Source organism: Lissotriton vulgaris, chromosome 11, assembly GCF_964263255.1.
Source record: "Lissotriton vulgaris chromosome 11, aLisVul1.2, whole genome shotgun sequence".
Classification (NCBI taxonomy): Eukaryota; Metazoa; Chordata; class Amphibia; order Caudata; family Salamandridae; genus Lissotriton; species Lissotriton vulgaris.
Window position 1 is genome coordinate 47,667,812 of NC_141699.1, and position 25,718 is coordinate 47,693,529.

General features: G+C 46.7%; 1 pseudogene; it reads left to right on the forward strand.

Moving 5' to 3' along the window:
- Positions 1–5,348: 5,348 nt before the first annotated feature.
- Positions 5,349–25,718, forward strand: part of LOC147678934 (glutathione synthetase-like) — a 700,250-nt pseudogene continuing 679,880 nt past the window's right edge.

Consider the following 25,718-nt stretch of genomic DNA (forward strand, 5'->3'; position numbering starts at 1 on the left):
TACCTTCAGCCCCAGTATGTAGATCTGCAAAAACGTGGCAACATAAGGGAATTTCTAGTTTTAAAACCTTAATATGGAAGGAACCCAGGCATAATTAGATAGTCTATTTCAGAGCTCTATATAATGAGATTGCTGCCATAATTTGACACAGCAATTCATGTCACAAACACGTGGATTTTGCTAAAGGACAAGTAGATTTATGAAGCAACCTGCCCCATGGACAAGTAGATATTTTATTAAATTGCACACCCCTATAGCAGGTGTAAATTTGTTAACAAACTTCAATCGTAATGGAGGCTCTCTGTCATGTGGGAAAAACAGAATGTCTCTATGAGAGTATGAAGCTCTTTTTCATGTCCTATTGAGAAGAAGCTTGGGATATCCTCTCTCTAATAACCGCAAAATAAGAATCTGACTCACGAAAGAAATCCTCCTTTGAACAGTTCCGCCGACTATAAAGGAACTGCCCAAAGGGGAGGTTATCCCTTAGACTATGCAGGTGGAAACTGGAATACTGCAGTGTATATTTTATTTTGGTTGGTTTCCTGAAGAGATAAAAATAAATTCTTCCCTGGTCGTGTTTTACCATCAGATCCAGGAAACTTATCTCCTGGACACTAGATGACATGGTAAGTTGAATATGTGGACTCTTCTGGTTCAATCATTTAAGAAAGAATATCGGTCTTATGATGATCCTGACCAAATAAAAAATACAGCATCAATATAATGCTTCCGGGTCGGCATCCTGGCCCAGAAAAAGTTAATCATTTAGCAAGAACTTTTGTTGAAAGTCAAACATACAGAGTATAGACAAATTTGGTGCAAAAGAAGCTCCCATGGCAACTCCCATGATTTGTAAAAAAAAGAAATTGCCACAGAATTAAAAAAAGAAATATTTTGCATAGCGATACTCAGTATCTTAATGAGAAAATCTGTAGGGACTGCCACTGGAATCACCTTCAGAGCCTCCTGTTGAGTAATGTTAGCATATAAGGAATTGGGGCCCGATTATGAAGAGACTCGGAAAGCCTCCAAACTCAGGTCAGATGTTTTCCCAGGCTCATCGCGGTTTCAGCTTGACCCCTGAAATATGATACAGGCAGTCAAAAGTGAAACCGGTTGGTAATTATGGCTGGATTCTGATGGTCTCAAGGAGCCTGTTGGCCAGTTGGAGACTGGCATGTAATCGCTATGGATGTCATTTCTGTTGTAGGGATTACGATGTCGGTTTCAGGCAGGCTTTCCATGCCGGGATTTCTGACAGAGAAAGCCTGAAAGAAAATCACATCACTTCTCCCTGCAGCCTCCAGTTGAGGCTGAGGTGCCCCCTGTGGATCCCTGCACCTAGTGGCAGGCACCATGAGGTGCCTGCCACATGGTGCAGGGATTTACACAAACTCTCAATTCTCTAATGAAGTTTATTCTACAGACAGTTTACGGCTAGAGCACAAGTTCCCACAGGGGAATGGGAGTTCGCAACCTTACCATGTGCAGTTGCATTGTAATTAAGTATGCAAAACCACCGACCAATGGGCAGTTCCCATACCAATACAGTGTCGGGCTGACGTGAAGTTGGGGAGTGATGTTGTCTGCCTGAGGTGGAGCGGTAGGGTGTTCCATGCACTGGCCGTGAGGAAGTAGAAGGTACTGACTCCTGATCTGGTCTTTCTGGTGTGGGAGACCATGGTGTAGGATCGCGGAGCTGATCGAAGGGTTCTTTGTGGTGCGCAAAAGTTGATTCGGCTGTTGAGGTATGCTGGTCCATTGTTGAGGAGAGCTTTGAGTGCATGGGTGAGGATCTTGAAGGTGATTCTAGCCTCAAAGGGGAGCTAGTGGAGTGTGCGCAGGTGTTGGGAGATGTGGCAGTGTCATGGTAGGTTGACGACCAGTCTTGCGGCGTCATTCTGGATGTTTTGTAGCTTGCGGGCGAGGTTTTTGTTGATTCCGGCGTAGAGTGCATTGCCGTAATCGAGTCTCCTGGTGACGAGGGTGTGGGTGACTGTTTTTCTGTACCGGAGAGGCATCCATTTGAAGGTCTTACGCAGGAGGCGGAGGATGTGGAAGCAGGAGGATGTGACTGAGTTGATCTGGTGGTCCATTTTGAGCTCGGAGTCTAGGATGATTCCAAGCTTGCATGTGTGGTCCGTGGGGGTGGGTGGGCTACTGAGGATGGGGGGCCACTAGATGTTGTTCCAGGCATTGGGGTGTGGGCCAATAATGAGCACTTCTGTTTTGTCTGTGCTGAGTTCTAGGCAGCTGCTTTTTATCCATTTAGAGACAGCTTTCATGCCTTCTTGGAAGTTGTGTTTGGCTGTGTTGGCTTCGTTGGATAGGGAGAGGATGAGTTGGGTGTCGTCTGTGTATGAAACAATATTGAGTCCATAGGTTCTGACGATGGGGGCAAGAGGAGCCATGTGGACGTTGAAGAGGGTTGGGCTGAGGGATGACCCCTTGGGGACTCTGCAGGAGGCTGGTGTAGGGTCCAAGAGAAAAGGGGGGAGTCTGACCCACTGCGTTCTGTCGGAGAGGAACAAGTGGATCTAGTCGGGGGCCTTGTCCCAGATACCTGTGTTGTGGAGTCTGCATATTAGGGTGCAGTGGGATACCGTGTCGAACACTGCTGAGAGGTTGAGGTGGATGAGGGCTACTGTTTCTCCTTTTTCCAAGGGAGCGGATGTCGTCTTTTGTGGCGAAGAGGGTGGTTTCTGTGCTGTTGTTTTTTCTGAAGTTGGATTGTGACGGGTCAAGGATGTTGTGCTTTTCGATGAAGGTGGCAAGTTGGCTGTTGATGGCTTTCTCGATGACTTTCACTGGGAACAGGAGCAGGGAGATGGGTCTGTAGTTTTTGAGTTTGGTGAGCTTCTTTGGGAGGGGGTTAGTCTTGGCATGTTTCCAGACTTCGGGGAAGGGGGCTTTCGCCAGGGAGCGGTTAATGGTGTGACGAAGCCTGGGTGCGATGGTGACGGCGGCTCTGTTGAAGATGTGGTGTGGCAGGGGTCCATGTGGGCCCTGGAGTGGATTGCCTTCATCATCTTTAGTGTGTCTACGGTGGTGAGGGCTGTCTAGCTGTCAATCATTGGCTTCAGGGTGTCGAGGGTGGCTGGTATGGTTCCGTGTGTTGGTTGTCTTCCTTGAAGTTGTTGTAGATGTTCTTGATTTTGCAGTGGAAGAAGGTGCTGAGTGTGTTGCAGAGGCATTGTGAGGGAGGAATGTCAGTCATCCTCGGCCTACAACTAAAAAAATAGGGGGTGGCTTGATTTGGGGTGGATGCTGGGAAGGTAATGTAACTGAGTGTGGTGAAACAAATGAAGAGAGACAGACCACACAGAGCTTCTATTACGCTGAGGGTCAATCTCAGTCTCAGAGTCACTAGACACAGAAGAATCTGAGAATGTGACCTGTTTACATGTGGGTAAACCCCTTTGGTGAAAGTTGGTATTGTTAGATTGGTAAAAGGTATCAGACAAAAATGGCTACGTCTGATTCCGATTGTAGCTAGTAATATCTTTTTGAAGCTTACCGCGCACTTTCTATTCAGATTGCTCATCTCGAATTTCAAGATCTTTCAATGAAGCTTAGACGATGCGTCTTTGGCCCCCTGAAGACTTTGATCATCCAAAGTGTCTCTTTCTAGATCTGGAATTTCTTTGTTTAGCTGATCAATTGATCTACTGGCCGTGTCGATGCCCAAGACCATCCAGTTCCTACAGCACTGATAAGAGATATGACTGAAATCTCTGTATCTTGGCTCACACACTAAGATAACTGGAATATTTCTGATGTGTGAACCTATCAGTATAGTATTTCCTTTAAGTTAGCCAGTCATAAGGCGGCCATACATCTGAGTGTGAATCACTTTCTTTTTTAACCTTTCTAGTTTCAGCATCTTCTCTTGCAAAGTCAAAGTTTGAGGCTCTGCTACAATTGGAACAAAATTAGATGTAGCCAACAACTCAGCAAATTATTGGCGGGTATCCATGGTGGAAATAGTCACATTCAACAATAAGCACATGAAAAAATGTTAATTATAAGACAAAACATAAAATGAACCATCAGATACAGAACCTCACTACCAACAATAATTAGCAAGTTGGTAACAATTTACAGAGTCAACCCAGTAACCCCAAGAAACAGGGTAATTATGTTAGACCAAATGACTATGGTTAACTTGGGATATCGTAAACCCATTGGAGTCAAGCTATAAAATTAAACCTACATATGACAAAATAATAAAAAAAATTCATAAAGCCTAATACAAGAGAAATACACTCGCAGAGACAAAAAAATTAATTAAACCATAAAGCTTGCTTTTCTTGTACAGTTTTTCCCGCCTATATATTCCTGACCTCAAGGCTTTACATGCCAAAAATCAAAAGTGAACATGAAGAAATGTTTTAATAATTATAAAAAAACGATTTACACAGCAACACATATAAAGCTGATATAAACTATCCAGAAATAATGACTGCCACTGAATAGACAACAATGCCATACAAATGGTTGAGTCTAAGAATTAAACAGTATATAATTATATACAAAGCAGGTACAGGGTACACTTAAGGCAGTCCAGCTTAATTAAATGCAGGTCGACCTTTCAGCCCAGCTGTAAAATTCACCAGGGGCTTCATAAGGACAAATGTGTTGCAAAAATTACACTAGTAAATAACTTCTACACAATCCTGTGTCCGAAAAAAGGGAGAGTAGAAGGAGAATGAAGAACAGTTAGGCTCAGTATGAATTAGTATAATTATTGCACATACACAAATACTTTTTAGGTCTCGCGCCTTGCGGTGCACTGTGCAGCAGTGCGCGTGCAGCGCAAGACATTTAGTAGGTGAAAAACAGTATATTGCTCGTGCATGTGCGGGTCCTTCTGTGCTATGCGATTGGCCTTTGCGTGCGTTTTTTTTTATTAAAGACTGCACGCCATTGGCCAGAGGCGGGCGCATTGCTCAACCCATGGACTATTGGTGTCTATTACGCGCTTGGTCAGCGTAATAGACACTAAAAGGCCATGTTGTTTTAATTATCGTGCCCAGACACTGGCACAATAATTGAATCCACATGTGTGGCTGTGGTGCGCATGCACCACTTGTTTGCAGCTTGGGGTGAGCTTTCTCCCCCTTGAGCTCGCAGTGTAGTGCGCGCTCCCTGCTTGCAGTGTCACCCGAGTACCCTCCTTCTTCCATGTGATGGTTGCTCTCTCTGCTCATGCGGTGGACCTGGGCAGGGCTGTGCATAACCCCTTCCAACTGCATGGATCTCACTGTCCTCCCTCGGAACAGCAGCCTTCTTCTTCCTCCGTCTGCCAGCGGTCCACAAGTGTAAGGGTTGGTAAGAGCAGCAGCATGGTGAAGGGAAAGAGGTAAGATGCTGCAGTCGGAGTGGAGCCAGGAGGCGGTGCCAGACCCAGACTCGGGAGGCATCACCCATTGCTGTGGCAGTGACCCGATCCCATGTCTTCAGCCCAAGCATGCCACCCCCTGCCTCCTACAACCTGTCCTGGCCCCTTGGCCAGCTTGGCACTCGAGCCGACGTGCGGTAGTGCGCGCAGCGGGTGGAGCTGCAGGTCAGGCCGGCAAAGTGGTGCACAGAGCAGCGGCTACTATCACCCTCTGCTTGACGTTCAAAGGCACGGAGTGTGGGCTGTGTTCTCTAGTGCAGTTGGTAACGGGGTATCTCACATTGACACCGAGCTCCGGGGTCATGAGCTGAATTCAATGTAAGGTTGAGAAAGCAGTTTACTGATGAAATGCCCTATTGTAAGTATAAGCGAAAGGCAGTAAGTAGTGTCACGTCTGGGCTCGTACAGTAACAGCTTCATACGTGGTGTTTGTGGTGGTTCGGCGGGAAGTGAGAACTGACTCTCAGACCTGGTAGTAATTAAAAAAAGACATTCAAACTGATTTCTGAATAATAAATCCAAAAAAACGTTGAGGTAATCCATGTCAGCGATTCAGTTTCTGTGTATATTTGACATATTTTACATAATTTTGAATTTGCTAAAAGTGTTAGCTGAACCAGATGTTTTATTGTATTTTTTTCAATGTAACAAATTACTCATGTATAGTACATGCTTAGAACAGAGTCGCCTCTAAAGCCTTATAATGGGCCACGATTGAGAGAGGACTGGAGTTCAGGTTGAAGGCAGTGTGAGTTTATCACTGTGCTTGTTTTATGTGGGGCTGTGCCTGCATCGAATCTACCTTATCCAGTAGCAGGAGTGAGCTAAGGAGTCCCGCTTTCAGAACATGGTGACCGGGATGGAAAGAAGGACTTCAGGCACAATCCAAGTGCTCGGAGAGAGATGTTGCAGGTATGAACACCACTGCTGGGGAACTACAAGCCCCATAGTCCCCTGTTGTTAGCTCACCTGCAGTGCATTAGCTGTGCATTTAATATTCTGCATTGCCCCACAGCTCAGGGCGGGCCCTGGGTGTGCCCTGGACGTGCCCGGGGAGGGCCCGGGGTGAGCCCGGGGTGAGCCCGGGGTGGGCCCGGGGTGAGCCCGGGGTGAGCCCGGTGTGAGCCCGGGGTGGGCCCGGGGTGAGCCCGTCAGCGACTGGAGGAGTCTGGGCTGTGTTCACCTGTCTTGGTTTTGCCATCTTGCTGCATGGTGAGTTTTAGTTAGGAGGTGTAGAACGGATAGAGCTATAATCACATCACTTTTGAACCTCATTGTATATTTTAGCTGAATCATGGTAAAGAGAAAGCTTCGTGGGGACCGAAGGCAGGGTAGTTGTGAGCACTAAGTAAGTTGGTGGAATTGTCACAACCCTTGATTCTTTTTTAACAAGAGCAGAGAGCGTCCACGCAAAAGAAATTGATTAAGGAGATCAACCTGAGTGAGACCTCTAGCCCCTCCCCTCGTCAGACAGTTGACACGCTAGATGACCAGATGGTAGCAGTATGGGAAGATGGTTTAGTGCCTGCATTATGAGACCAACCAATTAATATGTCAATTCACCATACACCTGTCCAGAGATCTGCTCCAGCCAATTCTGTCCCCCCCAACAAGCATCCTCAAGGGCTCCCTCATTTGTAGTCCCCCTGGTGAAAGCAAATGCAATTTCAAACAAGGGGCTCCTACTAAATCCTTAACTAATAGAGAAGAAGGGGCACTTTCTAAAACATCTAAGTCCAGATCGTTTAAGGCTAGATCATTTTTCGCAGATTTATCAGCATAGCACTGGTCCCATTGGGTCTGCAAATGAACCCGGCCCTGGCGGAGGTGATTCCTCCTTGGTTTTATACTTGAAGGAGGTAAAGAGGGCTTTGGGGGAATGCAGTAGCCTTAAGGGGCACAGATGGATGTCTTTTTATTGAATACCAGCATCTCTGAGCTCAACTCTTGGTGGTTGTGCTTAATGTGAAGTAGTGTGGCTCACTGGTTAGAGGCGGCAGACCCGAGAGCAGAGGACGGCCCGGGACCAGGGTTCGATTCCCGGCGCTGCAGGTTTCTGGACCAGGGTCAGCGGACTCGATAATTCTCTCGCCTCGGTGCCCACTCTGATCAGCGATCACACTCGGCAACTCTGGGCATTAGCTTGCCTCATCTTCACTAACGGCGCCACCAGACCGCCGGGGATGCCTGGTCTCACCCTGGAGATACCCATTAAGGGACCATCTCTCAGGGAAGCCAGGAAGGGTTTCGCAGCGGTCGAAGCACCTTGGGACCCTCCGGGTAAGTAGTGAGCTATATAAATGCCTATACATTTACATACATACATACAATGCCACAGTAAAGGTTAGCACTCTGGCATCTTGGAATCAATCGGTAATTGTCCCCATCGACAAAAAGGGAGCCTAGTCCAGCCCCAAAATCTATAGACCAAGTTTGTTGCTTGATTCCACCACAAAACTAATGGTGGCCTATTGTTACACAGGTTTGGCAGAATGGGCAGTGTCAAATAACCTCTTGCTACAGTATGGTTTCAGGAAGGGTAGGGGTACAGTAGATCATTCACTCACACAAAAGTGGGCCCCTGAGGCTATAACAGGTAGAAACATGCATTTGCAATGCAATAGGTCTAGCATTAATAAAGTTTGAGCTATTGGCATTGGTAAATAATGCAACATCAATAGCTCAAACTTTATTAATGCGAGACCTATTGCATTGCAAATGCTTGTTCCTAAAGTTGCCATCTTTTCCACATTAACGTTTGACACACATTTTGCATTTGTGACACTTGGATTGGTTTCACAGAAACACCGACCTTGCTGACACCGAACACTTTGTGAAAATCCTATCTCACAGCCCTGGCATTTGGTGCAAGGCCTCTCACGTGCGTAATACAAATGTGATTAAATTGTAACATTCATATGGCGGCACAGCTATCTGTAGAACACAAACAATGGTTGCCCGATTACAATCCCAACCCGAGGCAAGGATGCCATTTTCCATATGCAGCCTTTTGTTTCCTAAAATATTCAGGAGACACTTCTACTGATCTTGAAGGGTCGCTGAATGCTGTAGCTTTTGCCTAGCAGCTGACTGACATCTCCTTGAAGGGTGTCCTGTTCCTGACCAAGACACGGTCATACACTCTTACCCATCAGGTAAAAGAGTTAGATCATCCAGATGGGGGTTTTCTTGGCAAACCATACATTCACACCTTAGACAAGTAGGTAAGAGTTGGTATCGTAGGAGTACTATTGATTGTTATAATCTTATATATGTACACATTTATAACCTGTCTCAATAAGATGGTGCAGCTCTTTGTATTATTGTCTGTGTTGCCACTCATAACTTGTATCCGCTTCTGTCTATTAATCATCGCAGCCCATATATTCTATAAAAGAATCACTCCAGTTCAATAGATATTGAAAACGCCCCTATGTGTATTCTTTGTATATTTCTCTGAGCAACAGAAAGCACCAGCAACCAAGGGGAAGTTTGTAGCCTGTCACCACGGTTCCCGAGGGAACAGAGTGGTCATGTTCAGTGGTTTCTATACTGTTTGCTCCCTGTTCAGTTTAGGGGGGTCTAGCAGTGGCACAGTGAACTATCTGGTCAAAGAAGAACATATCCAGCGGGGGTGCATGGATTCATTCTGGCACCGTCCTAAGTATGTCGCCCGCAAATGTGCAGTTCCTACTGATTGGTGGACAGTACATGACAAGAGACTTACTAGTCGAGCTCTAAAACGAGAGAAACTCTTCCAAATGCACTGGACCACAACGGAATTGCAGGCAGAGGGATTGATGCCCCATTCTCACTGCTGCCACTGTATTCTGTGACCTGGTCCACTTCCTCTATGATTGCCACACTGGCGACCCGTTTGGGAGGCCGTAGGTGCCAAGCTGGGCACAACTCTGCTGGTCTTTGCTGGTATATCCTGTACCCTGCCCTCTGTTGTGGTTTCTTTATGAGATTAACCTGAATAAAGAACTTTGATACAAGAAAGGCATGCTTCTGTCCCACAGCCGGGGCACAACAGCCAAGGCCCCCAGGTATCTGTCCCGCCGCAGTCAGGAGGGTCCCATGCAGGGTACTGTGCCCTGGCCCATGGTGGCAGCCGCTCCATGGATTCTACCTGAGCACGGTGGAAGGGTCGCATTCAAGGCCTCCAAAGCCACAGACCATGCTGCAACTCTGATGGTCCAGTGGCGTCATGCCTCTCCGCAAGGCATTAGCGTTCCTGGCAGCAAGGGCTTTTCCTGCGCCCCTCCACCATCCAGGTCCAGGGGGTCAGAGGGGCATGGTTGCGGGTGCCAGGTGAAATGTAGCTGCAGGCTGGGGCAAACAGTCAACCGGGGCAACGCTAACCAAAAAGCTTCACAAGGATGCCCCCATGCTCCTCTGCGGCGAGCCTTACCCTCTCCAATCTCCTCTCACCCTCTCCCCAACACCTTAACTGGAAAAATACATTCCCAATCCCTAATCTATCTTCTGTTCTTTTTTATGCCTTCTGGTCCTGACCCAAGCATACATCTGCTACTATAGGTTTGTGTAGCTAACTACCCCATGGAGCAAATGTGCAATCGCTGCCAACCACTTCCTGTATCACTCAGCGGAATTATTGGCATCGTTCTTGCGCAACGATTCAAATAAATAAACAATTGCAACAGCAAAAAAAAGAACTGGCTGCTCCTAACTTTGACCCTAATTAATGCCACCTTAATTTAGTGGAGTTAGTTGGATCTGCCCATTCTTTGTTAGGACCCATACATGGTAATATGTTCTAATCATGAGATTCCCATGGTAATTTTAACACATCATCCAAGCTCAAGAGGTCTACAGAGTTTTGTTATTCTTTAGGAGACGCCTTGGCCCATAGCCTCGCTTAGGAAAGAGCAGATTTATGGGGGCCGTCTCTAGAATCCCACTGTTTACCTTTGCACCATCCTAAGCAGATTCACTGGAGTTCACTGTTTGATCCAACACCTCATCCTTTAAGAACTCTGTGCCAGAAGCATCACTAAGAGTCTGATGGCCCCAGAGTTCAGCCACTGGAAGCGTCTCAGCAGACAAGATGAGGCTAACAAGGTCCAGTGGGGTTAACAATGATACCAAGCCCAGTGTCAGCTTCACACCTGACATTACCTGCCATAATAACTCAATATGACAGCGCTCTTTTCACATGGGACCATAGCACTTAATTCAAGCACATTTGCATCTCAGGTAATACAATGGTTTAAATATTTCTTAAATACTGTTATTCGATTGGAAAAGTCGGTTTGTGTTGTAGGATTTCAATACCACTATTGACTTACAAATGTGGCAATGTCTGCTCCCAGCCAGCCCACCTGACACCACACAACATTGACAAAGTCATCCCTACAATATGAAAGAAGTTACGCAACAAACAGAAGCTTTGTCACACGTCACATGTAAGCTTAACTTTTGTATATGTCTGTTAGCTATGGCCTCTTATACAAAAGCTTTTTTGCATTTGTGAAGCTTGCAACTGCCACAGATCACAGGCCTTGCTACCACAAAAAGCTATATGAAAATGTACTAAAATGACTATGTGAATCAGACTTTTTTTCTGACTTTATTTAATGTTCGAAGTGTGTTCTGTATAGCAATAGGTAAGGGGCTGAAAGGGGATTCTCTCCATTATTTGTGAATGTCATAAAATGGATCAGTGGCTTGAAACTGTAATTGTAAAAGATTAATCAGCTACTGACACCCAAAGTGAGATAACTGGTTCCACAAGGGACAGCCTGTTCCAGGATTCATGGGAAGTGGTGTAGAATAAACAGAGGCACAGGGAGCAGTGCAGGCACATCCTGGAAGACATATATTTATTTGTGTTTCTCTTTTGAACAGCCCATGTCCCTTTAGGGCACTCAGGCTGCTTTAAAACTGTCCCTTTGGAATCCTGAGGTATGGAAGGCCATCTGCTGTTCTTCACAGGCCTCCTTCCTGAGTGGACATTACAGGGTTTACAAAATGAAGCCCTGTTTGCAATAGAGTCTGTGTTTAATTAGCACCCACTGGTTTGTGAACAGGTCTTGCATCTTGAGCCCCAGCTGTTTTCAAAAGATCACTTAAAACAGTCTGTAATTTTTAAAAAAGGTACAGGAAAAATAGATGAAAAACCAATGTCCTACCCTTGTCTGCACAACAGCTGCTCACCAGGGGGGTGAAAAAGACGGTCTGGGGGACACTCCTGTGGGAACTGTTCTCTGGTAACTGCAGAGACAGGCTTCTGACCCTCTTTGGACCAGATGCAGGGTCCTATGATCTCATGAAGAAGACTCAGATTGAGGGATTTGGACTCACCACTGAGGAGTACAGAATTAGATTCAGGGGGCTCGCAAAACCCAAAACCAATCCTGGATTAATTTTGTAGACTACTCAGTAAAGGCACTGGGTGGCTGGTTAATTGGAAACAATATGCATGACTTTAATGGAATTTACAACCTGTTAATTAAGGAACACATTTTAAGTAACTGCATTGATAAAAATTTGTATCAGTATGTAGTAAACCTAGGTCCACTTTCCCCTCAAGAATTGGGAAAAATGGCAGACCACTGGGTCAAAACAAGTGTAACTAGGACATCCACTGGGGATGACCAAAATAAAGAGGTCACAAAACCTCCCCAGAAGAAAGACAGTGAACCCCTTAAGGATAAAAGTAAGGAGTCCCAGGTAGCCCCCCGAAAACCTGTCCAGGAGGGTGGGCCCAAAGACACCTCACAAGCCAAACCAGGGTACCAAGGTAAGAATTGAGATCCCAACAGAATATGGTGTCATAACTTTCAGAAGTCAGGACACCACACCAAGGACCCTAACTGTCCTAAAAACAAGATCCCTAGTACAGCTCCAGGGGTGACTAGCGTAGCCCCAGCAGTTGCCAGTGTAGCTCTGGAGGAAGGGTCCTCCGATGAGAAAGTCCTCCTAGCTTTTAACTGGAAAATGGGCCCAAGAGGTAAGCTCGAGATCCTAGAGGGGAGTAGACACTTCCCCCACCTACTGGTGAATTGAATCCCAGCCACTTCCCTGATAGATACCTGTGCCAGTCACACTGTGGTGCATGACATGTTGGTACTCCCACACCAGTATGTCTCAAGGGAAACAAGAAGAGTAAGGGCTGTCCCAGGGGGAGTCACTGTTAGGCCTGTGGCTGTAGTGCCCCTAGCAATAGATGGGTCCCTTAGATGGAGTAAGGTGGTAGTCAGTAAAGACCTCCCCCTCGATTGCCTCCTGGGGAATGACCACTTAGAGGTGGATCTGAGACAAAGAGAGGCACTGGCCCAATGCAGGCCTCACTCAAGAAACCTGGGGGGCTCAACCTTCAGTCAGTGCAGCTAAGCCACCAAAGAGTAAGACAAAACAAGGTAGGAAAGATGGGCAACTGTTATTCACAGTTTCAGAGGGACAGGGAGATTCTATACCAGCGAGGGAAAACTCCAAACGTGGCCCTGGTAAAGCCCCCCGAGTCAACAAAAAGACCTGGCTAGTCAGGCAACTGTCCAGTCTGACTTGGTGGCTCCACAACTGGCAGAACACAGGGTTGAGGAAGGGTGTTCACTACAAAGTATAGTGACCCCACACCCTAAAAGAACAGACAGACAGCCGGGACCCACAGAGACCTATAACATAGTCCCTTTACTTGCCAGTCAGGAGCTTAAGCTGTGGGCACTGACAGCTGTCAGCAGCTTCTGCTGGGTGTTAGCCTTCATGGCAGCCCTATCCTTGGCATGGTGGCCCAAACCCTTGCCAAATAGCAAGCTAGGCCCTCTGACCCTATTGGTCATGGTGGGGTTGCTCAGACTGTGGGTAATCTCTGTAGGTAAGCTGGGCTTTGCCCTATCTAAGTTAGAATTTGCAGAGGTAGGCACCTCCGAAGTCAAAATAAAAAGATGGGATGAAGACACTAAAGAGCAAGGAGAGGAGCTTTGGGAATTAGGTACTTGATAAGGTAGGCCGGCACCCCAAAGGGACTGACCTGGACAGAAGGATATAAGTCAGAGTAGGCCCTGCAACTTTCAAACCACTTCTCCAACACTTCCTTGCCTGACAGACTAGGAAGACTCTCCCAGCATTGGCCGAGTCTCCTGGCCTTGGGGCTGGGGGAGGGCTTGTGTAGGAAAGTGGATTTTTGTTGCAGTAACCCCCCACACACTTTTTGCCGGATGAATGATGCTCTTTTCCTTGGTGTGCCCTGGGTCCATGCCAATCAGGTACCCAGGGCCTGTGTTCCTTTCCTAAAAACTGTACTAAAGCCTACACCTAATTGGCATCTCTGGCCACATGTCAGCCCCTGGTAAATGGTACCTTAGGTACCCAGGGCACTGTGACCTGAGAAGGCACTAAGGGCTGCAGCAATTATAGTGCCACCTTTAGAGGCCCTGTTCCCTGACACACATACACTGCCTCTGCAGACTGAGTGTATGGGTGCAGAACAATGCAAAGAGTCGACATGGCACACATCCCTGTGTGTCATGCACACAAACACACTGCCCTAGCATACCTCAGTCACCCCTCCACCTTGATGCACTATGCCAGTGGTGTAGGTACAAGTGCATGAGCCCTGTGCCTCTACAGTACCCAGGACCATTCCTGGGGACTGTAAGTATAGTGAGGACATTAAAAGTATATGGTGCCTGGAGGTTGTCATTACGAACTCCACAGCACCATAATGGTTACACTGAAGACTGGGAAGTTTGGTATCAAACTTCTCAGCACATTAAATCCACACTGATGTCAGTGTGAGATTTATTGTAAAATGCACGACATAGGGAAACTTAGAGTTACCCCCTGAACCTAACCCACAACCAGCGTCCTGACTGAGAGGCTGCCTAGGCTGTCACACAGCAGACATGTTGCTGGACCCCTGGGTGGAGAGCCCCCACTCTCCTGGCCCTGCAACAATGCACATCCTGGGATGAGGTGCTAGTTATCCTCCCCCAGGATGGGCAGGGGGAGCTTCAAAGGCAGGCCGCCTTTGTGAGATTCTTCAGGCTACTTGTTGTACCCAGCAACTGGCCCCCGCCGGTTCTTACCCCATCTCTGGCAGGAAGACAGGCGTGAAAAACAATGGAAGGAAAGGGGGTGTGCCAGCCTCTGCCAACCCCACCCCTCAGGTGGGGCTGGTGAGGTAAAGCACAACTCCTGTCTCTCGCCATTTTGAGAATGGGGAGCCCTACCCAATCAGAGATAGGCTCCTGCCCACCTGCCACTGGAGAGTGGCAAGATAGGGGGTGTACTCAGCCAGGACAGTGACCCATTTGTCCCTGCCCTTGCCCTGCCTGTAACACCCCTAAATGAAGTATTTAGGGGCTCCCTGAACCTTCCTTCCTCAGATCCCGATTCTGAAACAAGAAAGAAGAGCATGAAGAAGAAGACCTGCTGCGCAGCTGCTAACAAGAGGACGACTGACTTGGCCCAAGCCCCTACAGGCCTGTCAATCCTCGAACCTGCTGCTGCTAAATCTGTCTCCTGTGGTCAGCAACCTAAAAAACCCCGGGGACCTGACTGCCTTGCTCATCTAAGGACTTGGACTCCCACAAGCAGTGGTAATGCTCAAACAAGCAACGCCCCTGGTGCCAGCCAGGAACTGTGAATCCAGCACACTCTGAACCCGCCAAGCCCAGCGTTTGCCTGAGTGGACAAAGACCACGAGGACGTCCCCCCAGTGACCGTGATCCAGAACCCAGCACCCAAGGACCCTTCTCGACACTCCTGACAATGCCTGCAGGCGCTCAACCAGGGACCCCTCTAACCGCGACTAGCTGAGGGTAAGAATTCCCAACACTAAAAGACACCCCTGCACCCGGTGCCCTGCGGCCCCCTGTGCTCTCCTCCGGGGTGCCTATCTAACTCACAGCTTCCCAACTAACCTCTCAAAGTGGTGGTCGCACCTGAAGAATCTACGTCCCTGAGCCTGCAGCCTTTGTTCAACTATCAGCTTTTCCATTGAAATACATTGGGCGTCCGACTGCCCAAAAGGACACTGCACCCAGCCACCCGAGTGCCACTGGAAGTGCAGCATCTGTTCTATTCTATTTGCCCTGTGTAAGTGACCAGGAGCTCAGCTCTCACAGCCGCGTGGCCTGCCTGCTAGCAGCCACCAACCAAAGGCCCCTTACCCGCCATAGGCTAACAGTGGGCCTACTCACTCTGCACATGGCTATCCCTGTGCCGTTGAGGGTGTAACAACTGTACCTACCTGACCCTGGGAGACCCTTGAGTCTTACCCCAGAACCTTAACTCTGCCAGTCGAGTACTTACCCAAAAGTCGTTAACTTGCATTTTCTCCATAGGGTAACATTGGCTGGTTTTCACTTGAAATTTCTTCTAAATGTCGAGTTTTGAAACTTTGAAATATTCTTTAAAAATCATCCGAACAACGAAAACAAAATTACTCACCTGTAACCAGGAGAGATCCCAGTGCTGGATCTTTGTGCCCAGCACTGACCCTAAAAAGTCATTATAACTGTAACTTACTGTTAACTTGACTTAAAGTTACAAATTTTCCTCAAAAATCGCCTGTGTAACAAAACCGATTTCTTTCAACTGTTTACAGGAAATGCACTAGGGCTGAATCCAGGATCCCGCCCTGAGTAAGAAAAACTTTTGTAAAGTGATTTTATTGCATTTACTTTAAACTTCCAATTGAGTTCAATGTTAATATTGTGTTAGGTTTATGTTGCATATTGCAACAACTGTATCTATTGCATTCTAAAGTCTTCTGCTATTTGAAAATATTCAATTGCAACATCTGATTCTGAGAAAGTATTTATGATACCTACTTGTGGTTCTAAAATAAACAGCAATATGTTTTTATATTCAAAACAATTGTCCTAGAGTTCAGTTCTTGAGTGTGTGAGACCATGTGCCGACTGAGTGTGTACAACAAATGCTTTACACAGTCCACAGATACTGCCTTACTGCTCGACCAAGCTAACACTTTAGAGAGTAAGGTTATATATAACTTCAGCCTCTTCCCTACCTGGAGACTGTGGGCTCTGTGCACACTGAACCCTACTTTGGTGCAGTATATACAGAGCCAATTTCTTACAGATGGCCATTTTATTGCACAGACTGCTGGAGGTACAAGATGAATCCACATGTTCGCTATGTAAAAATATTGTTGATACTCCTGTTCTTGCCAACAAGTATAATTATAGAATAAAAATCCCTGAAGCCGCCCTTAACCTCACCTATGGCCACTTCATCGCATCTCTATTGTCAGTGCACTGATCCTTCAAAACATTCACATGTTGTAACTAACTGTAGTAAGAACACTGGTAACTTTATATAATTAAAGATTTCTAGTTGTCTCTTTGAACAAATAACTAGGGATTGCTTATCAAGATAAATATCTGCTAGAAGGTCTCTTAGGCTTGAATGGGGAACCCCATACCTCAAAGATCAGCAGAAGTGAATCACATCAGGATCTGCAACAAGCTCTCTGTTAGACCTGGCACCATCGGTGTGGGTCTCCCTTCCATTCTTTGCTGTTGCCTCATGTATTTTTTCTGGTGTTGTATGCTTTGGGCACTGTGTCACTGCTATTCAGTGCCACGGTGCAAGTGCTCCCTACTGTAAATTGATGTATTAATCCGTGGTTCCATGTTTGGCTATTTGGTTTACTTGTCAGACCAGAGTCTAGTGCACTGAGTGTGCCCAGGGCATGTAAATCCAAATGCTGCCGGTAGGCTTACAGCACTGGTTGTGCCACCCACAGAAGCAGCCTTGTAAAATGTTTCTAAGGTCTGCCATTGCAGAGCCTGCTTTCAGTCTGGTACTGTCATGCTGACTGGGCAAGTGCACCAACTTCCCAGTCCCTAAACCTTCCCATTTCTTCATATCAGTCACCCCTATGGTAGGCCCAAGGGCAGGGTATATTGTAAGTATAAGGTAGGACAAGCCCTGATGTGTGTGGCATGTCCTAATACGGAATTACAGCCATTTTCGTTTTTCACTATTGCAAGGCTACCTGTTCTCCATATGCCAGAATGATCTGTTAGAGGTATTACATTTTATAATCCTAACTGTCTCGGATAACATGGTAGAAATTCGAGTTTAGTATGCCTGAACTCAGAATAATAAAATACATCTTTTAGTAAAATGTATTTTAATATTCTGTGTTTGCAAATACCACTTTTAGAAAGTAGGTATTTGCTTGTCTAACCATTCAAACCTGCCTCTGCTAGTTTGTGTATTCCTATGTCTGGTTTTGTGAGTGACAGGGCTGGGGAATTCCAGGAGACAGGCTGAGTCACCCAGTAGTGAATAGAGAGATGTGCATCTAGATGGGAGAGAGGAGTTGCACCTGAACCTTAAATAGGGATGTGCCTGACTTCCACAATGCTGGCTTCACCCCCTGGGAAGCGGTTGATGTTTCTGCTGCTTTACTAACAAAGGAAGGAAAAAGGAACTTTAAATACTTTGCTTTCAACTTGTGAAGGATCTCCAAGGGTTTGGAAAAGAGCTTGCCACCTGCTGAAGTCTCGGGGACAACAGACTTCACATCCCAGCTTCCCAGAGTTCTTTTCGAAGTGCCTGCTGCTGTTTTTAGCCTCTGCGGAACTGCGTGTCGCAAGGAGCTTGAAGCGTGACTCAACGAGAAAAAGTGTGTCGCACTGCCTGCCGTCACAACCCAGAAGGAGGGTGTCACCGCTGGAACTGTCGCACTGCATCACATCGGAGAGAAGCGTGCCGCATGGAAGAGGATGCGTGTCCCCTTCGCTGCTGCTGCGGTCGCAACTCCAAAGAAGGAGGGTGTCGCCGCTGGAGCTGTCGCACTGCACCACATCAGGAGAAGAATCTCGCAACGAGGTCGGTGCGCGTCGCCATCGCTGTGCCTGCTGCCGAAACTCCAAAGCAGGAGGGTTTTGCCGCTGGAACTGTCGCATTGCACAGCATCAACCAAGAGCACCTCGCATCCCCGAGAAGCGTGCCGTCATCGGAGCTGCTGCCGTCGCATCTTGGATGTCGCCGCTGTAGTTGCCGCATCGAGCTGAAGCTTCACGCATTGTGGAGAAGAGGGTCGCCGCTGGAGCTGTTGCTGTCTCATCGTAAGGGTGTCGCCACTGTAGTCCACGCATCGAATCGAGAGTTTCTCGCATCCCCGAGCAGCATGCCGCATCTGGAAGATCTTCATGTTTTTATTTCTTTGTATCTGAACTTTGCCGCATTTCCCATCCCTGCGACATTGCTTGTCATGAAAGCGCAACGCAACCTAAGGTACATAGATGCATTGTGTCGCATCTAAGGACTGAACTGAACTAAGCTTAAATCTACCATCTTAAAGTAATCATAGTTTGTATTGTTGTCGTTTATGGTCTTGTGGTAACTCTATATAAAGTCTACTTATTATTTATATAAAACCTGTGTGGTGTCCATTTGTAATGTTGGCACTGGGTTACTGTATGTGATCGCAAATGCTTAACTTACAACGCCTCTGAAATAAGCCTTGACTGCTCGTGCCACGCTCACCCTAGAGCAGAGGTCTTCAAACTTTTTGATGCTGAGACCCCCTTGTAAAACCATTTTAGGCGTTAGGACCACCTTCCGACAAAAGTTTCTAGAAACTGATACTCCTCATCATCAACTTTTGACAACCATAAGTGCGCCTGTTAGACCTCATCACATCCATCCATCCATCATTCATCCACCCACACTTTCACACATCCATCCATCATCCATCCACCCTTTCATCCTTCCATCCATACAGCCATCCTTCATCCATCCACCCTTTCATCAATACATCCATCCATCCATCCACCCACCCTTTCATCTATCCATCCACTCATCATTCATCCCCCCACCTTTTCACACATCCGTCCATGCATCATTCATCCATGCAACCTTTTATCCATCCATACATCCATCCTTCATCCATCCACCCTTTCATCCTTCCATCCATAAGTCAAATCTTAAACATGTCAGATACCAGTGGCATCACACATGTATTTAAGACAATCTTTTCGGGACTGTTAGCACCCTTTGAAGCAGTAGTGGGCATCTTCCTGAATTTCGTACATTCTGTGTTCGGCGGCCTGCCTCTCATCTTGGGACTCGTAGCAGGAATCTTATTTTTGTTCCTTCTGCTCCAATACGGCAAGTCAAGTCACAGACAAAACTCAGGCTACAATGAAAGACACTATCCTAGCAATGCGATACCAAGATCGGATTACTAAAGTCCTCGGCTTGGCTCGGCTAAGAGATCTGAATGCTACCTGGTTTCTTTCATTCAGACCAATCTTGCAAGATTGCATCTTACCTGTTCTACGAAGCCTGCTTTGCGGAAAAGAATGCGTGTTAGACGTCTGTCTCACACTCCCATCAGCAGTACCTATGGATGTCGATACTTTGCTTGGTTCGGTAACGGCTCATGCAACGTGTTGTCCCCAGCGGCTACCCATTCTGATGACGGTATTCGTTGAGACCTCACCATTACGATTAGTTGGCGGTGAGGTACGAGATGAAAGCGGCACACAGGTACAAACTTCAGTGACCATTGCTGATCTAGACACCGAATATGGCAATGCTTCGCACATATGCACTATTTCTACTTTTTTGACCTGGTCCAACTTTCACCTACTGTTGTAGATGAATTTTTTACCATCCTATCTGAGTTAATGTTCTCTCCTAGCAACGAGAATAACTTTTGAAAAAGCGAGCACACAGCGTTCCCTGAACTCTGAATTCGGCCTTCAGTTTTGATAAACAGAACTGCTAAAAAACATTGGAACTATTTTTCTTCCCGAAAGCGAAATTATTTTTCTCCAGTTCCCAAAATATTTACCTTTTTTTTTTTTGGCACATGATACTCTGCTTAAAGTAGAACTATTCTTAGAGAACAAGATTTCTATTTTTTAAATCTCTAGAGACAATATTTTGACTTAGCCTCTAGCACATGTACAGTCTTGTATAAATATGTGATGAAATGGTCTCGACCTTCTCTTCTGTATTAAGAGCCATTTCATAAATGTAAATTTCGTGATTCATTCAGTCAACATTCTAAATGTACAAAATATGCATTATCTGAATGACACCACTGCTTACTAAAAACGTACAGTATTATACTCATTTTTCGTGGACATACCATTTCAAATGCTTACTATGTATTTTGGGGTGGGCTGGAAAACACATGCATCGTTATAAGTTTAGTATTGCTTAGTATTTAGTAATGATGGACATTATACGTGGAGTGGGTGTTGTGAATGTTTCTAGGACCCTAATTAAAACATTCCCGATTTATGCCCTTATGTGGTTATATCAAATCATACCCTTATAAAGGCATAAGAATCATCTCCATATTAAGTCATAGCATAATGCAGTCCAAATACGGCAAGGCTACTCCCATAGACTCCTATAAAGCACAACACGTTCTTAAACAAACCAAGCCTCCAGCAGCCCGGGAATAGCCCCTGCTTCTGTATTGATTTGTCCTAGAACTCCTGGAGTGCTGAAAGAACTGCGAGTTCTTAGTGGCGTCTTATGTTCAACCTTACATCAACTCGGCACCTTCCAGGTATAAATGTACCAGCATCTGCCTTAAGCAACACACGGTGGTTTGGAGCAGATCGGCTATCTACTTGCCCGACGCCCTGCTGATGTGAGTGCCGAAGGAAGCCGACCCTCCCTGTTGACGCACTGAGAGAGACACTGTCTTTTCTACTGCGGAGGAGTCCAGCTCCAGTGTTTCCCTGACACCCTCGCAGTTGCTGGGAGATCGAGTCCTGAGAAAGAAATACAAGACCTCCTTCATTCTATAACCAAGGTACGGAGCTGATTAGACCCACATAGAATTCTTGATTCAGATTCTTGGCAAAAACTGTAACTCATCTACTCCTTCCCTGTACTAGGCTTAGGTTAGGTACACTGGGGTAGGCGTATCTTAAAAACACCAGTTGAGTATGTTTAGTCATTATTTTAACATTGTATGTATTTTATCCATTTTAAGTATCTTATGGCTTAGAAACCATATAAATGCTTTTACAGTATTATTTCATAATACTCATTTTACTGTACGCACTTTGCTTTATGACAAGTATTGCAATTGTGGAAATTCATTTCTCTTGCATGAGAAAGAAGACTGCTTAATAAATAACTCTTTTATTGAAATCGCCCGTCTCTCTATTTCTCTGCACTTCTGGTGAAACGAAGCATGCACGATTGACTGAGTGAAATAGCTATCTATTCTTTCCGCGACTCTAGAGATATTCCTTATTTCAGGGGTAACAAAGTTGTCATGTTATTTGGTTGTCAGAAGCTAATCCCTTCCTGTCTATTCAGGAAAGTTAACACCTTCTTGTTTACTTGAGAAAGTTTCTAGTGACCTCTGAGCTAGCTGGCACACACACAATTAAGTCTAACATATTCAATAGAGACCTAGTCGACCTCAGTCCTACGTCTACACTATCGTTTATGTTATTCCAATGCGCAAAGCCAATTGGGAATATAGGAACTACACTACACCTGTGATAGGGATAATACCACCACGGCAGGCTCAATAACATGTCGGGAGTACTTGAAAGACAAGGATGCAGTACTTAAAACGTCTTGGGTAATCCCATATAGTTTTCTTCTTTATTGATTGGGTCACCTTGATATGATTAATATCAAACAATAATATGGATAGTTGTTGGTATACGATGACTTTCTATTCTGCTCATTTATGTGTATATTTAGAGAACATATTTTGGCAATGTGCTTGTCCATATGGGTCAAACGGCCTTCGTCAGGGGTGTCCTCCATATTCCCTATCGAAACGCTCTCGAACCATGCTATTAACAAGGCAAGAGCTCTCACATCTGGGTTTCTTTTCACAACTGGAAACCCTTAATATGGGTTAACTAGTTTTCATGGTTGTGATAAGAGGGCACTTCCCATTAGTCACAATCTTGGTTTCTTTTCACTGTTGGAAAGCCCTAATATGGATTAACTGGATGTCATGGTGAGTGGGCACTTTCTGTAGTCACACACTCGTCAATGGTAAAGTGCCAGCCTATGTATCTATGGTGCCCTCATCTCAACTTCCATATTGTAGGAAGCTGACATTTTATGCAGTGATGCCAATGTATGGGCACACCATGCAAAAAGTCCAGACAACCCTTATTGCTTTACAAGACGTATTTTAATAATCCCAAGTGCTCTATTTGTGGTAGTGTGGCCGAACAGCTTAGGTTTATCAGAGGGAAGTCTAAGCATTTGCTGTACACTCAATAAATGGTCCACACAATGAATGAGATATCTGAGAGCTATTTATAAAAACAAATTAGATTTTTATATGAATTTAGAAACCAAAGTCTTTAGAATAACTTTAGTACATTTGTAGATATCGATTATGGAAGAAAATCGCAAAATAGTTCAAATTACGGGTTTGAGGAGTGAGCATCAAACTCTACAATGTTAGCCTATGGGAGGGAAAACACATGTAGCAAAACGATACTTGCAGTGGGAGTTCAGTGGTGCCCTTTGGGGATTAAGGTGCTAGGGGAGCATGGTCCAAAGTACCACCAGCAATGCTGTGGTGCTTCATTAAACAAGCATTTGCAAGGTAATAGGTCTCGCATTTATACAAGTTTGAGGCATTGGCCTTGCAAATGACAATGTCTTTGAATCATGTTTTGGTTTTTAAAACACAAATAAACAAGCATTTGCAATGCAACAGGTCTCGCATTCACATGAGTTTAAGTTTTGGCATTGTAAATGGCAATGCCTTTTTTATTTGTATTTTAAAATCCAAAACATTATTCAAAGGCATTGTCATTTGCAATGCCAATGGCTAAAACCTGCATAAATGCGAGACCTATTGCATTGCAAATGCTTGGTATGTATTATTTATTTATGCATAATCACATAGCGCTGATATTACCTAAAGGTGCAGGGAGGGAAGGGTTTCTAGATCGATGGGACCTGGATTGTGCTAAGAGGTATAGCGGGACCAAAAGATTTGGTGAGAGGTGGAGAGTCTGAAGGGGGGCAGGAAGAGACCTGTAAGGGCAAAGGAGGAGCTCCTGGAATGGAGGGGAAAGCTGTACTGCAGGCCAAATAGTTAAATATTGGACAGATTTGTTAGCATGAGCTGAAAGCCATTTTGTATTTCTGGTGGCCATTTCGTCTGCAGGGGCTCTGTCTTACCTTTCTGTTAACTGCTCTTGTAGCCTGCCTAGAGACAAACTATATTCAGCATCTTCCACTTCGCACATGCCCTGAAGGGCCTAGCTAGTAGAATGCACCTGCCTCTCTAGTACAACTGTCAGGCTATTTTTGCTGCTGTATGGAGAAGTGTTGGCCTTGGTCCTTCTGGCAGGTTCACCCCTAAACTTTTTGCTTATGGATGTGACTTAGTGCTAGTGATTTCTGGCTTCTGCACACTTTCACTGTGTCCCAGTGGAAAGTGCATGCGTACTCTGGTGTGGTGAGGTTGGCCTGCCCTCCCATAGGGATGCATGGGGAATGTATGTGTCCATGTTAGTTCCTGAAGCGTAAGGTGTGCAGGCTCGAGTTTGGTATGTGCAGACTCGTGTGATTAAATGCTGCGCAGTGATGTATGTGGCGTGATTGTGTCTAGTGTGGAAGTGCCACTTCTAGAAGTTGGCATGTTTTGTCTGGCATGTGATTGGCTGGAGCTGGCTTGTGTGCCAGGCTCCAGGAGTCAGGATGAGTCTGCCCCGCTGGTGAGTGTTGAGATTAGCATGAGTGATGCAAGGGAGGAGTACACCTGGGACCTGAATAGGCTGGGCTTTCCCCACACAATGCTGGCTCCGCCCCCTGTGGTGCGACTGATGACCCTAGCCTAACTAGTGAATAGAAAGGGTGGCTGAGCACATCAAGAGTGCTCCAAAACCAGCTGTGACTGGTTTCTTCCCCACCCTACACACAGACAAAGGTGTTTTACTGTATAAAAAGGGGCTGTGTCCACTTACAAAAGGTTCTTCTTTTTGATCCATGCAAGGGGGGGCCTGCTGATGCTGCTGGGCGCCAGGAGGACCGCCACTGGGGATTGCCTCCCTGCCTAGGAGGACCCTGTGAGCTGGCCCCTGGCCCAGCCTTGCCCCCCCCCCTTGAAGGACTTTGTTGCAAACATTTGGGCCACTAGCGCCTGGGAGCGCTTTATTTTGGCCCCTAGCGCTTGAGAGCGCTTTATTTTACACTAGCGCCTGGGAGCGCTTGATTTTTGCCCCTAAGTGCTTGGTAGTGCTTTTATTCCACTTTCGCGGCTGCCCACGCCGCATGTTGCCGAGTTTACCGCCCTTGATTTGCCCCTGACGGGTGCCCACCCCGCCAGGGACCCTGCCGGCAAATCTTGATATTTCAACCGGGAGCCTACCCCGGATTGACACCGATGAGGAGAGCATTCCCTTGGGCTGCCGCTCTGCCCATGGCGACCCAGAAGCAGCTTGATGGCTGGCCAATTGCAGCGTGGTTCCGGGAGAAGGGCCGGAAATCCCGCCCCCGCAGCCCGAGAGGAAGGATACTGCTGCATCGTGTCAGCGAGGTTCTCACGAGGGAGATCCCCGGCCACCTGAACCGGAAGCAGGAAGCAACGGGAGCTGACCTCGTGCTCCTGCGTGAGCCTGGGGAAGCTGTGCTGGGAATCACCAGTCCCTCGTGTGGAGAGGGACCCTGGCAGTGTCCCCCGCCACAGTCAATGAGGTCCCGATGTGAAGGGGAGCCCCAGAGTGCACCAACAAGCGCAGAGGAGAGGAGCCCCCCTGTTGGACAGGCCTCTTGGCATGCCCGTCCCCTCCCCGCATGGCGGGTCTCGGACTACTGTTACACCAGTTCCCCGGACAAGACCCACACCTGCAGCCCTCTGGGTCAACCCCCAGCTCTTCCCTAACGGAACCCAGACCCGTAACTACCCCGACCTCCGAGTGCGAGGGTCCGGACATCAAAGGGCGCCAGACCTATAACTGGGGTAGCTCCAGAGCAGGAAGGCAGTTGTATCCTGGAGTCGAGAGACACAGAGACAAACTCATCCTTGGAGGCCTGCTGGCGCTGCCGCGGCTCATCCTCGTGAACCATCTTTGAAGGCCTGCTGGCGCTGCTGCAGCTCATCCTCGTGAACCATCTTTGAAGGCCTGCTGGCGCTGCCGCAGCTCATCCTCGTGAACCATCTTTGAAGGCCTGCTGGCGCTGCCGCGGCACATCCTCGTGAACCATCTTTGAAACAAGGATCTCGGCGTCCCGAGAACCAGAACTTCGCTCCCCTTCGGACACCAAGGTCCACATTCCAAAAGACGTCGTCCGAGAGTACTACCGGAACGACGATATCCAGCAATGGTTCAAGGCCTACGAGGTA